We start from the raw sequence: 13,165 nt of genomic DNA on the forward strand, positions 1-13,165 counted from the left end.
TCAATTTAAGGAGGCGTTCAGAATAAGACAGGTTGTATTTAAAAAGAAGAGAGCAGTGCGCTTATAAATAATGCAGTGGCTTGCAGTCGTAAGACAAGCTCTGGATTTAAAGACAAATGATGCAGAATTCCTGGCCTGTCTGCAGGTTACTGTGAGTAAAATCTTATGAAGTGACTGAGCAGATGGAGAGGTAGGCGCAGTTGCTGAGCTTGTGCTCTCCCTGAGCACAAGGGCTGCTTCTGGCCTTGCCAAAGTGGTGTTAGATTGGGACTGGGCTGCAGCAGAGCCTCTCCTGTCCTTGCATTAACCAGTGGAAAGAGCTGGGCTCTTGCGTGCCAGAGTATTTGCGCTCCTGAGAATCCCTCCCTGTTGAGGGATCTGTCTTCAAGGCATGATACAGCCCTTCCTCTGAACTGGAATTTCAAACTTTCTGACCCTTCAGCATGTGAGCAGATAACCAAAACATTTTGGGAGGCCTATGCACTGAAGATTTCGCATCTTGCTTTCAAACTTAGGGAAATACTTAAAGGAAAAATATCACCACTTGTCACAACTGTTGTGTTCCCCTTTCAACTACAGTAGCTTACAAACATTTAAAAGTTACTCACTAAAAGTGAGTAACTGCTTCAGTGTAGTGTAACACTAGCAAAAGATCTCCTCAAATCTGATTCTGCCTGTTGCAGTTACCAGTTATGTCGCACGTCTCATACTTGCTGTTTGTCTTCAGTGTCCGCATCCCTGGTCTGTCTATTCATGTCGACAGGTAGGACAGATGGAAAATATGAAGGAAAAAATCCTACTGCAAATAACAACTCAGTCCGTTATGTAACTGCTAAAATATTTATGTTTCATGTGCTTTTTAAAAATGATAACACAAAAGAACTCATGTGTAATTAAATGTGATGTATAAATCATGCTGTTTGCTAGACCTATTGACTGCACTGTTCTCATTCTCCCAAACTTAATATAAAATAAATTGTTAATTTTCAAACCAGTAACTTTTTTATCAGTGCATATACTGAGTGTTTAGGTCTTAGTCAGTGAGATATTAACACCACAATATAGATTTCTTCTTATATTGCCATAAAGTTATTCCACTCAAAATGTGACTCCTTTTTAATAAAATTACCTGTACTTTTGTGCTGCCACATGGACAAAGTTGAATACTCAGAAGTTTTTTCAATATAAATTGTCTATTTTCATTATGCTTACTTTGAGCAAGCAGAGGGCCCAAATCCTCAGCAGGCACAACCAGAGCTCCCATAGCTGCACGGTCTGGATATGTGGTAGATGTAGCCCCTGTCTGTAGATTTCATCCTTGAATAAACTGTTGTGTATTGAGAATATTAAGCATAATCCAAGTTATTCTGGGGACTAGAACTCACACAAGGTTTATCTAGTATTAACAGTTATTTGACCTTCCTGGGCAGAGCAAGAAGAAAACGCTCTTTTACATACTCTTATGCAAACCTCTTAAATATTAAATGAGCTGCGCACAAAACTTTTCTTGTGTGAAGGACCGATAATACTTTGGACTTCACTTGAAATCCAGGTCACTTTGACCTTGTGTAAATGAAATCTTGCATTTCACCAATTTTTCACATGCTTGTTCTGTCTTGAACAAAACCTCAGAATCAAATAAGCACCAGCTTCAATGTAGAGGATGATTAACTTAAGGAGTTCTTGGCTTCTTCTTCAAGAAGGTTAACATGACCTTGAATAGCAGGAGAATATTATGGATTTGTATTGTTGAATCTTATGCAGAGTGTTGTTATAAGAAGTTCACATACAAACTATATTTTAAGCCCTAACAAAGAGACGTTTCTCTTCCACTGCGTCTGAGGCTATTAGTCCATCTACAAACTGAAAAGAGTCAGTCTTTTCTACCATACTGATACTCAGCCAAATTCATGCACGTATTTCCCATTTGCTTCAGTAAGAGTTTTTTCGATGGCAGTGCTATAAATTCTACCTCCACCTTCTCTCTAATTGGCACCAACATCAAATGCTAAAGGATGTCCTTGGAAAATCAAGAAGCCAGGAAGCAAAAATCCACAGCTAGACCCAGTTCTCCATTGTACGTATAAATGTCTATTAATTTCTGTGAGCTTATTCCACATCAGGGCTTTGTTCTGTCCTTTTTAAAGTCAACAGTAAAAATCATGCTAGCATGAATGGGGTAAAATCAGGCATATAAGTGAAAATGAAGTCAAATCTTATCTGGAGAATTCCCACTTAGGACTTAGAGCCTGACACAGTGGTCACTGAAGCATTGTAAAGGTCATTGTCTGATATGATCTTTTCATAATTGTTAGTGGAATGAAGGCATCTTTATTCTGCTCTGCTTACTAGCAATGCTTATATAAAAAGTGGATTATTCACAGCTCCTTTCCTTTTGAAAATGGGCTTTTTTTTTCTTTTAGGGAGACATAAAGCACACCCAGTGTGAGTCAAACTGAAAACAATCGGTTGAGGTTTATGTGCCAGCCAAACAGTGACACTTGTACTTTCCAGTCATTATCTGTATAGAAGGTCTGTCTATTCTGAAGAGCAATGCCACCAGTTTAAGAAAAAAAAATTCTAGAAGTTAAATTCTATTGATAATGGAAGAGTAGGAGTGATTCCAAATCATGGTGATGCCCTTAATCATGTGTCAATTGCCATTCTAGTCATATAGGGTATACTTGCAACTCTTCTTTGAGGAAAGACATTCTCACTGTATTGCTGCACTAGGCAAAGATGCTTCTTGATATAGCTGCATTAAGTGTAATGTCCTTTCAGCTGAAAAGTGAAAAAGCAGTCAGATTTTTTCAATCCACGCCTGTTTTTCTAAACTTCTGATAAGCACCATCTTCACATTTTTCCTAACATCATCTGTACTGCTGAATTACTCATTACAATGAAAATGAAAATACACTTTCTGAAGCTGACATTAAGAAAACCTTCTTTTTGACCTGGATGTACCAGAGTGTTTAACATAGTTAATAGTCCGACAAAATTTATGGATGTTATTGCTGAATGTAGTTATGTTGTAATAGTATTGATAAGCTTTGGCTATAGGTGAGATTCCCATTGTGCAGTAAAAATCTAAGATAGTTAAAATCCTCTATTAGAATCTATTATGGTGAGCAAAATATTCTCTTAAGAAGGCAAATACTTACATTAAGGAGAAAAAATAAGAGGTAGAAAAGAGAAAAATTAAATAAAGTATTAGAAGGGAGAGAAGAAAATGAATCCATTTGGTCTATATAGGGAAGCTGGGAAGAGAAATAAAACCTTGGCAGTTTGTTTATTCAGACTGGCGAAGTTTCAAGCCAGTGAGTAGTTTCAGTGAAGTCCATAACAGAACTCACATCCTCACAGTAAAGCATTTACATAAATCCATTGCAGGACTGATTAATCTTGCATGTTTCAGGAGGTGTTCTAGTGCTCTCAAGACGAATCCTTTGAAAATAAAACAGACGGGCAGATAGATCAGAGGGAGAGAGCTGGATGCAGTTTTGTGTGTCTCATAATGATTTTCACGTAACCAAGCTGAGTTTTCAAGTTAAAGTTATTCAAATGTTCATACATATATTCCATTCAAAGAATGCATTTACAGCTTCTACATAGGGTTACCTGGCAAGGGAGTATTTGATTAAAACAAGCCTGTTGAGAGGGAGGATTCTACTAGAGTCACTGTCTGAAAGTTGATTGTTTATGTCTGCTTGCAGATGTGATTTATCAGGCCAGTCCTCGGTAACCGTTTTCAGAATAACTGTTTACAACAATTTTTTTTTGTTTTAAATTCTTAAGAGAATAAATATTTTGGATCCGAAAGCATGTTAGCAGGACTGCAAGTCTGAACAGTTTTAGGAGACGTTACCCATGTTAGCGCTCTCATCTCACTACCACAAGCCCAGTTTTCCCTTGGCCAAAAATGAAAAAGGTTTAGATGCTGTGATTTGAAATTTAGCACCTGTAACAGTATGGGTTGAAAGAGGCAGATCAGGATTTCTTCCATGTAATACGAAGGCCTAACTTTTCTGTAACCAGCATTTATTTGCCTGCAAACAGTATAAAGATGAATAATTTATGAGCATTTCTGCATTGAAAGAACTGCTAGCAGCATTCAGATTTGAAACCAAAAAGTTGTTTGATTTTTTTTTTTAAGGAAAGCATGTGTTTTGATATGGGTCTGGACCTGTAAAGATCTCTGGATCATTTAGGTGAGTAGTTCACATAGTTAAGCCGGTTAGGAGCTACTTTTCTTTTTTTTTTTTTTTTTCCACAGCCAGTAGTTGAGGCAGCAAAACTACCTCCATCTTTTTTTCTTCCACCAAATTGATTAAATAAGGCACTGTACATGCAACACTCCGATGCAGCTGCCTGGGTATGTTTCCTTTGGCTTTCAAGGAATGAAATATCAAAGGTAGAACGGATGTGGGACTGGGGCCTATAGGATTTTGGGAGCTCTCAGTTGAATAAAAAATAATGTCTTACACAACTCCTTTTTTTTCTCAGAAGCATCAGGTTTAGACTGGAACTGCGTAAGGGTAAAATGAACTTTATGGACTACCACTGTCTGAGTTCAAGAAGTCAACACTCTCAGGCACAAGAAGTGTTGGGTCAACACTCTCAGGCACATGGTGTGATTCTTGTGGTGTCCTGCTCAGGGCGAGAAGTTGGACTTAATGATCCTGATGGGTCCCTTCCAACTCAGCACATTCTATGATTCTACTGTAGCTTTTGGTTCTTGGGAAGGCTCTAATCCAGAACTACCCAGCTGAGCACAGAATAACTTTTTCCAGACCTAAGGGGGGACTTGTTTAAAGGGAACAGAAGAAGAAGCAAAGAGATGGTGCATTAATGAATGGCACAATGGACCACTGATACTGCCCTGCAGAAACAAAGGGCTCTTTACAAGAATTCCCTCCTTTAGCATGTGATAGACCTTGTGCCCTGGGATCACAATGGCTCACAGACCGAAACAAGAGAGGAAGCTAGAAATCTCGTCATTTCTTTTCCCCATGGGATAAACAACATTTTATTCTACCTTTAACCCTGGCAGGAGACACTGCCACTTAGCAAACAAATCTATATTAAGTGCACTTGCTGGAATTATTTACAGCATCATTTGTTCCAGAAAATGACACTAATAATATATCGCTGATTTCAGAAAATGGAATTTGACATGAATAAAGGCCTTCTGAGTAGTAAAAAGCATCTTTCCTTGATCAGCATGCTTTATTAAGGAATTCCTTGTTTTCCTGTCCCAAAAAAGAAGGAAAATACCATTGTTCTCCTACAACACCCTATTGCAACTCACAGACAAGCTACTTTTGGCACTCTGGCTTTAACCATAGATGACTCCACAGCAAGCAAGAACAATTGTCCTGCACCTTAAAAATATATTTCTGAGACAAGCAAAAGCTCCACCCCACTGTTCAGAGATCAATTTGTCTGCAGAAATAAGGATTTGTATGCACAACTTTCACCACTGTAGACAGCTGTGTAGTTGTTTACTTCTCATACCAAATAATATTACTTGTTAACCAATGAAACTGTTCAGGAAACTAGAGAATGTCAAATCAAGAATTTAGCAAAAATGTGGGGTTTTTTCAGAGTATCCTCAGAATTAATGCCTTTGGGTTGGTGCTTCTTACAGTTTCCAGATATGCCTGTATAACTCCACTTTCATGTAATCTGTCAGGAGTTTATTCAGGAAATAGAGATGTCCTGCTGGCCAAATCTGTTTTTGTAATGGTAACCCTGCAGGTTGTATGCTACTAGCATAGTTTTTATGCCAAGAAGTTCCTGCATTAAATGGAGGAGGTTAAAAGTCAGTCCTGCCTTGCAGCTGCTTTTAGTGAGCTTTGGCAAAGGTTCACCAATCTGTCCATAAATGTACAGTGTCATTGCTATATAGGAACATTAATCAATGTTATCTGCCGCAGAACTGTCTTGCATTGTGATTTTGATAGGAACTGCAGGCAGGATCACATGTTACTGTTATTTCTCATATTTTTTAGTAAAGCAGCTCTAAACATTGTTTATTTTAAGAGTTAATTTCAACAGTGAGCATTCTTTCAGCAGAGGATGAGAAAATGACCCTGATTATGCTTCCTCTCCAGAAACTCCTTTTATAAATAGTACAAGGTGATACCAATTATCTCTCTCTGTTTTGGAAGGTTCAGATTTTTTTGTTATTTAAATAATGTCCAGCTGCCCTAAGGGTTCTTTAAAAAGTACAATTACAAGGAGATAAAATATACAACAGTGTATGCTTTTTGTGTATGGTAGACTCTGTGCTTTCCCACTGCAAAATGCAGATAGCACAAAATAAACAGATTTTTTTTACAAAGAAAGAAAGAAAGTCGTTGGTGATTTTCAGATCTACACTCTTAACACAAGAGGAATAGTCTTACTATCTACTGCCTAACTTAAGTGTTTGCATGTACTTCAGGAAAACTCCAGCTACCTCCATGGAAGGTAGGAACCCGGGGGTCTTGATACAGGTAGCTTGAGCAGCACCTCACTGACACGTAAAGCAGCCATGTGAAAGTGAGAGGAACAGGAAAAGTTTCATCAGGAGTTATCTTATATTCACCTCATGTTTCTAAGAAAGCTGTAGTAGAATGTCACGTTCAACAGGTGATCGTGATATAGTCTAAATGGACAAGTTTACAGAATACAGGGAGCTGAAATCCTGTGTCCAATGAAGGACATGTGATTGCTGAGATACAGGAATGAGAAAGGACATAGTAATATGTAGATGGAGAAATTAGAGAATCTGGTTATGACTTGAAAGCAGAGACATACTTTTGTGCCATGGTCCAAACTCCCAAAAAAGCCATTTTTCTCCTTTTATGGTCTGAGGTGATCTAATACAATATTATTTCGAAGGTCGGTGCACTTATGTTCTTGACATATATGTAGACCCTATGTGCTTCTTTCTAACCATTAAAAAAACCCAACACTTTAATCACCTCTTCTATTCTATTCTTATTCTTATTATTATTGTTATTATTATTGATTTAATCTTGACATCTCATAAACCAGTTCTTCAGTAACCTCGGTCACGTACAAACTGATAGTCCCCGACACTAGTGACTTACGTTCTGATGGGATGGCTCCTGTCTTGTGAAAGAAATTGTATTTATGCCCCAACCTCACCATCTAACCTTTAGCTCACCAGTAACATCCTACTAAGGAGACTCCAAGATGATTTTCAAATAGTGCTGGAGTAGCCATTCCTCTTGAACAGCCATTCTTGCAGCAGAACACAACCTGCATGATGCCAGCAGCCTGCCCTCCTTCCCCTAGTATTTGAAAGAAAGTTTCACAATTTAGGCCAAGCTGTCTCCTCTTTATACGAGGTGAAAACAAACAAAACCACATTCAACACCAAGGTGAGAGCAGAGAAATCCAAGCAAGCAGCAGTTAAGAGATGGGAGACCTGACTGCAGATGGTGCTTACTGAGTGAAAACTTCTGCTTGAAGAGGGAAAAATTACATGTTAGGTTCAGCCTGTACCTTAGTCCAGTGGAAACAGTATTTAGCCTGTATGAATGCAGAAAGGAGAGGTTCTTTTGTTCTGGAAATCTTTCATAAAGAAACTTATGCCCTTGAAAATAGTCTGTGTCCTTCAATATCGACCTCTTTTCATTGTGGACGACAGCGAGCCCTACTTGTTTTGTGTTCTGTAACAGAACTCAATTACATGTAAGGAAAATAGGTCTGTTTTCAAAATTAAATATATTACCTGTAATAAGAAGCTTTCTGTCCTTTGAGTAGAGAAAGATAATAGATTCTTCTAATGTCCTGTCCCTTGTTGAGGCTACAGTTTAGTAGTGCTGTCAGATTGGGGCTGAACAAAAAGTTAAACCTCCCTCAGTGTCACAATGTTCTTGTGTAGAGACCAAGAATCGGTGCTACTTTTGGAAGAGAAGGTTACAAATAAGGTTTTGCCATAGAACAAGTCTTAACTTAAGCCTAACCTCTAGAATGAAGGATCTGCTGCCCTGTTCTGCTTCCTCGTAACCTGTTTTACAATCTTCTTTTAACAAGACTTCAATTTTGTAAGGTTTTTCTGACTACATTGTCATGCTGTTTGTACCTAATTCGTTGTACTGTTTATTTCTAATTAGCTTCATCAACCTTACCATGAATTAGGAATTACTGTTGCATCAATCTATGTGGTCCTAATCATAAAGACAGGACTGTGATTAGGTGCTTGTCCCTGCAAGATGTATAATGGTGTATTATGCATCTCAGAGAAATATATTAATCTTAACTAATTGAAATGATGGTTCAGCCACCTTGTCTATCAATGCAACTTTGAAACATTTTTAAATAAAAAAGACAGCTGCCCTTAGCAATGTTTTTGTTAGCCATACAGTCTTTGTGCTAATCTAAAGCTGGTTAAAAACTTTTACTGCCTTAGCAGAAGCTGAAATTTGCTGACCAAAAGGGTGTGTTTTTACCTATAGGGCTTAACTGGTCAAGAAAAGAAATGAATGGGAAAATTGATATAGTGCAAATGTCTATTATGTCCTCAGATGACACCTCAACTTTTCCTATACTAGAAATTTCCTAACCTTCATATATACCAGTGTTTAGCAAATTAAATATTTAATCTTTCAATTGTGGGGGAACACGGGCATAGCAAGTACAATTCATTCTACTCATACTTGCTGAAAGTTATCTGCTGCAAAGGATTAGCTGCTGTATTCAACAATAACGAAGCTCTTGTTTTCAAATAAAGAGGTTAATTGGCTTTGTACAAAATATGCTTATATAGCACGTATGACTAATATTGGTTTTGTGAAGGCTCATTGCAAAGGAATCTAAAATTGTCTTTTATTACCATTTTTACAATAATCTGTCCTTGACCAATAATTATACTTACAGAGCCCGTGTTAGCATGTCATTACAGCTGCTTAACAAGTCATTGGCACCTTCTGTGATTCTGTTGTTACACAACAATTGCGTTACCAGGTGTAACCCTTTGAGTGGCTTCTTTCTTTTCTGATTTATTTTTGGTCATTAGTTTCATAGAAGCACTGATGAGCTTCCATTTGCTTAGACTGTCAGCACAAGTGTCTATGAACCAGATTCTAATCCTCATTAATATGTAAATTTTGGGCATCAGTTTAAGAAAGGGTGTACGTGTGTTTCATTATGTATCCATGTAAAATCTAAATAAGACACACATTATATATCTGCTTGACAACTGAGAAACATGCACTTGCAACTTCTATTTAATATTTCATTGGTATACATACGAGACACAATCCTTTCAGCAAAGATTTTAACAGTTTTGACACTGAGATGGTGGTCTCTGCCTATATGTGTTATCTTTTTGCCATAGCTCTGCAGGCATGTAAAAGCTTGGTTTGACAGAGGGTTAGCTGGTACTTTCCTATATTTGTCTGGAAAATCTTCCTAGAATTTGTCCATGGCAATAAAATCAACTGTGTTTGCAAAAATACCTCTCTCTCATGCAAATTTTATCTGTGATCATGAATCTTTCTAATTCTAAATACTCTGTTCCCACTGTTGGTAACTCAACATTTTTGAGAAATTCTAGCGTAAGGAATTTTTCTCTCTCGTATTGCTCTATTTCTTTTCCTAATTTTCATCCTAATTTTGATGGATTTTATGTTTACTTAATTAATGTTATGTCTCAACCAACTGCTTTGCTAGGTTATGTCTTGGACTAATGCTTAGTGAGTAGTGTAGTGATGCTTTTTTTAATTAATTATTTTTTTGTTTTTAATTCATTTCAAATAATATTAGTTTGCTGATGGTAAATAATGTATATTTTCTCAAGTTTGTCTCCAGTGACATATGATGAACAGTAATGAGGTGTTAATTTTATTTTCTCTGTACATAACAGTATTACTGGAAAAATCGCAAAAAAAAAGTAAAACCTCATTTAGACAGTTGAAGAACGAGCAACATCAGAGCTCTCCAAGCATTAGATTTGTCACTGGTGATAACTATTCCTTTCTTCCACAGTCTATGAAACTTTCAGAGGAATCTCCACACGTATCACATAAAAGTCACAGGTATTTGTGAGATTTTATCATCAGCAAACAGTGGGCCAGACCCTCAGTAGATCTCGGTTTGTCGCAGCTCCATTTATGCTAATGAAGCTTTACGGCTCACAGCAGCCACAGGTCTGGCCCATTGCTTCCAGGATGACGACATTTCACAGTTACTCGATTTTATAGAATTAGCTAATCTAATTTTAACTTGCTGTGTACCTAGATTCATCCCTCCAACAAATAAAAGAGAAAGAAAAGACGTTTTAGATTTAAGCAGTGAATGCCGCAGGACAGGCAATAATGTTTAATAGTAAATATGTCCTGCTGGTTCCATCCCAGGTTATTAGTGAAGGGTGGATATAAATGTTGTTGAAAGCACCTGTGTGACCAGCTCACTCTCTGACTTGCTGTGTGGTTGTATTTAAAGGACGACTCAGACTGTACAGAGAGAGAGGGTAGCCAAAAACCTGTTCTTCAGTCAGCCACAGTGTGCATGGATATGGTTTAAGCATATGTGTGTGGATGTTGTTTAAGCACCCTAGTTCTTCCTTCTGGCAAAACTCCAATTAGGTAGATCTCTATCCTCTGTTTACCTACAGTCGGGATCTGCACCGTCTGGTCGAAGTCCAAGATTTCTCTCTCATGTAAGGCCAGAATTATTTTCATAGCATGAATTTGCTTTTAAAACGATCTTGGAAAAATATAAGAGCTAGATCCAAGTTTTTCGTCTAAGTGTATCCTCTCTACAAAGACCCTGGAGTTCGACGGTACAAGGACTGAAAGACATTAGGTCAATAAAAAATATATTAGGAAGAAACTTAACAAGTTTAGTCTATCTTTAAAAAAAAAATTCTTTGCACTCTAGTAAGAAGCACATTATTTCTAAATAAATTAGAACCAGAACACAAAAGGATATTTACTGCTAAATAAAAGGAGGAAATGAACTGAAAGGGCAATACACTGTATTAAGACTATTTGAATATATGCATTTTTAATGACAGTTCTAAACCAGCAACTGCTCAATTAAATACAATCTGTCATGGTGGGGGGAGAAGGAGGCAATCATGTTAAAGAAAGACATTTTATGATGAATGGTAACTTATCATTGACTTAAAACATGTGTGTGTGGTGTTTAAATAACATTAGACAATTACAGAACTTTAAAAATTATGAGCTTGTAAGTGGATTTCCTTTCTATTATTCATTCCTTTTTAGGCTGTTTCGGCAGTGCAGAACACACATTTTCCTTTAATTGACCTTTCAGTTCTTGGAGAGTATTTGTCTTTGTGGAAGTCAAGCAATAAATTTATATTTGCTTACAGTTCCCCAACAATTCTAGAGAAAACAGCTGAAAGCAACTCCTAAGCTGTCCCAACTCAATGCTATTCAGATATTTAGGGCTTAGTGTTTTTTACCTATCCAAAACTCCAGCTGCACTGCACACTTGTGCAGTATTATGCTGTATAGTGCAGTACATTTTCTTCACATTTTGTGGCCAGTTAGTCCTCACTGTATAAACAGTATTTCTCACATGCAGGAGAAGTCATAGGCATCTCATAAAGGTGTCTCAATCTAAAAATCAACAATCAAAGTTTAAAAAGAAAAGGTAGCAAGGTGAAGGGGTAAAAATAAAAGCTCATGATGTTTCTGAGAGCTAAGGGCATCACGTGTCTCAAGGAGGATTGTATTATGGGTGCCAAAAGTGATAAATGATTGGCATGCAATAGAAAATGGAAGCAGGGAATAGAAACCTTTTTTGGGGGCATAATCTTGTAAGTACACAACAGTATAACCCCATTATCATTTTTCTGCAATTTGGAATGTGCCTATCATTAGCAAAACCAGCCAGCTTAATCACATTAGACCAAAGCTTTGGGGGGACATTTAAGTCTTCATATCCCTCAGTTGTCCTGATTTAATTGGGACATCCTGAACTTTCATAGTAAGTCAGAGTTCCAGCTGTCCGCAAACCAGCAGGCAAATTCTCACTTTACCTTATTGTGCCCTTATGCTGGCACTTTCCAGAGGGTAAACAGAGGTCTGATAACACACGGACACAGAAATGTCAGATGTCACTCTATTTAAATATAAAGGCATTTTAAGGTTGGTTACTTGGGCAGAACTGCTTGCGCATATAAATTGCCATTTCCACTGAATTAAAAGCAAAAAAAATACTGTTTGGATTAATATACATGCAATTCAATTACACTTTCACTTTAAAACCACTCTAGGAGCTTCTGTTTTCCATGCTTTGTGCTTGGAAACAATGCTGATTTAACATGCCAAGTCCATTTACTTCTTGTCTAATTTCGATGATTATTTGTATGAAACTTACCGAGAATTTTTGACTGACTTTTTTCATTAGAAAGTGCCTAGTCATAGAAATTTGTGCCAAGAAGTATCTGTTTCAATGACAGTTTGTTCAGGAAACATTTCTCAGTTTATAGTGGGGAAGAACATTTGGTCAAGAGTAGAAATAGAGCTTAGAGTAACAAAAAGTACACCAGAACGTGAGACCTTAGCACTCCAAGGGTTCAGTTCTAAGGTTTCTTATATTTTAAAAGAGGACCCTCAAATTCCTACCAGTTTTGAGGTGTTACTGTCATTTTTTCTATGAAATATCATTGGAGTTCAGAGTCAAAATATACACACACACACAAATTAACTTCTTAGGAATAGACATTCACTTTACATGCAACTTCTGAAGATTTTTATTATGAGATTGGCTTGTGTGTTCAATAGAAGCCCCTGGGGTCAAGTACTGTCACCTTTCAACTATGAGCCTCTTGGCAAAAGGCACTTACAAACTTGGAGCATGGAAACACAACTTCAGTACAAGATGAGCAGTAAAAGATGTGAAGTACAAAGTGGAATAGCAACAAATAGTAAAAAATGTGGATATTTAATATGGAAATATAGCCAAGGGGTTTCATCCACTGTTAATAAAATGAAGTTTAATCCTCTATGCGTACGTATCTTGTGACTGCTCATATTTCTTTCCCTTCCACCACACGTGGTCCTTTCCAACTGCACCAAGAATCACAGCAGCTTTACTTTTTGCTCCCTGTAAAGAGGAAGAGCTACAGAAGCTCTGAGGGTGGTGAACCACATCACAGACGTTTGGGAAGTGCCCA

Source organism: Neopelma chrysocephalum, unplaced genomic scaffold, assembly GCF_003984885.1.
Source record: "Neopelma chrysocephalum unplaced genomic scaffold, ASM398488v2 Primary Assembly neopelma1_60, whole genome shotgun sequence".
Taxonomy (NCBI): domain Eukaryota; kingdom Metazoa; phylum Chordata; class Aves; order Passeriformes; family Pipridae; genus Neopelma; species Neopelma chrysocephalum.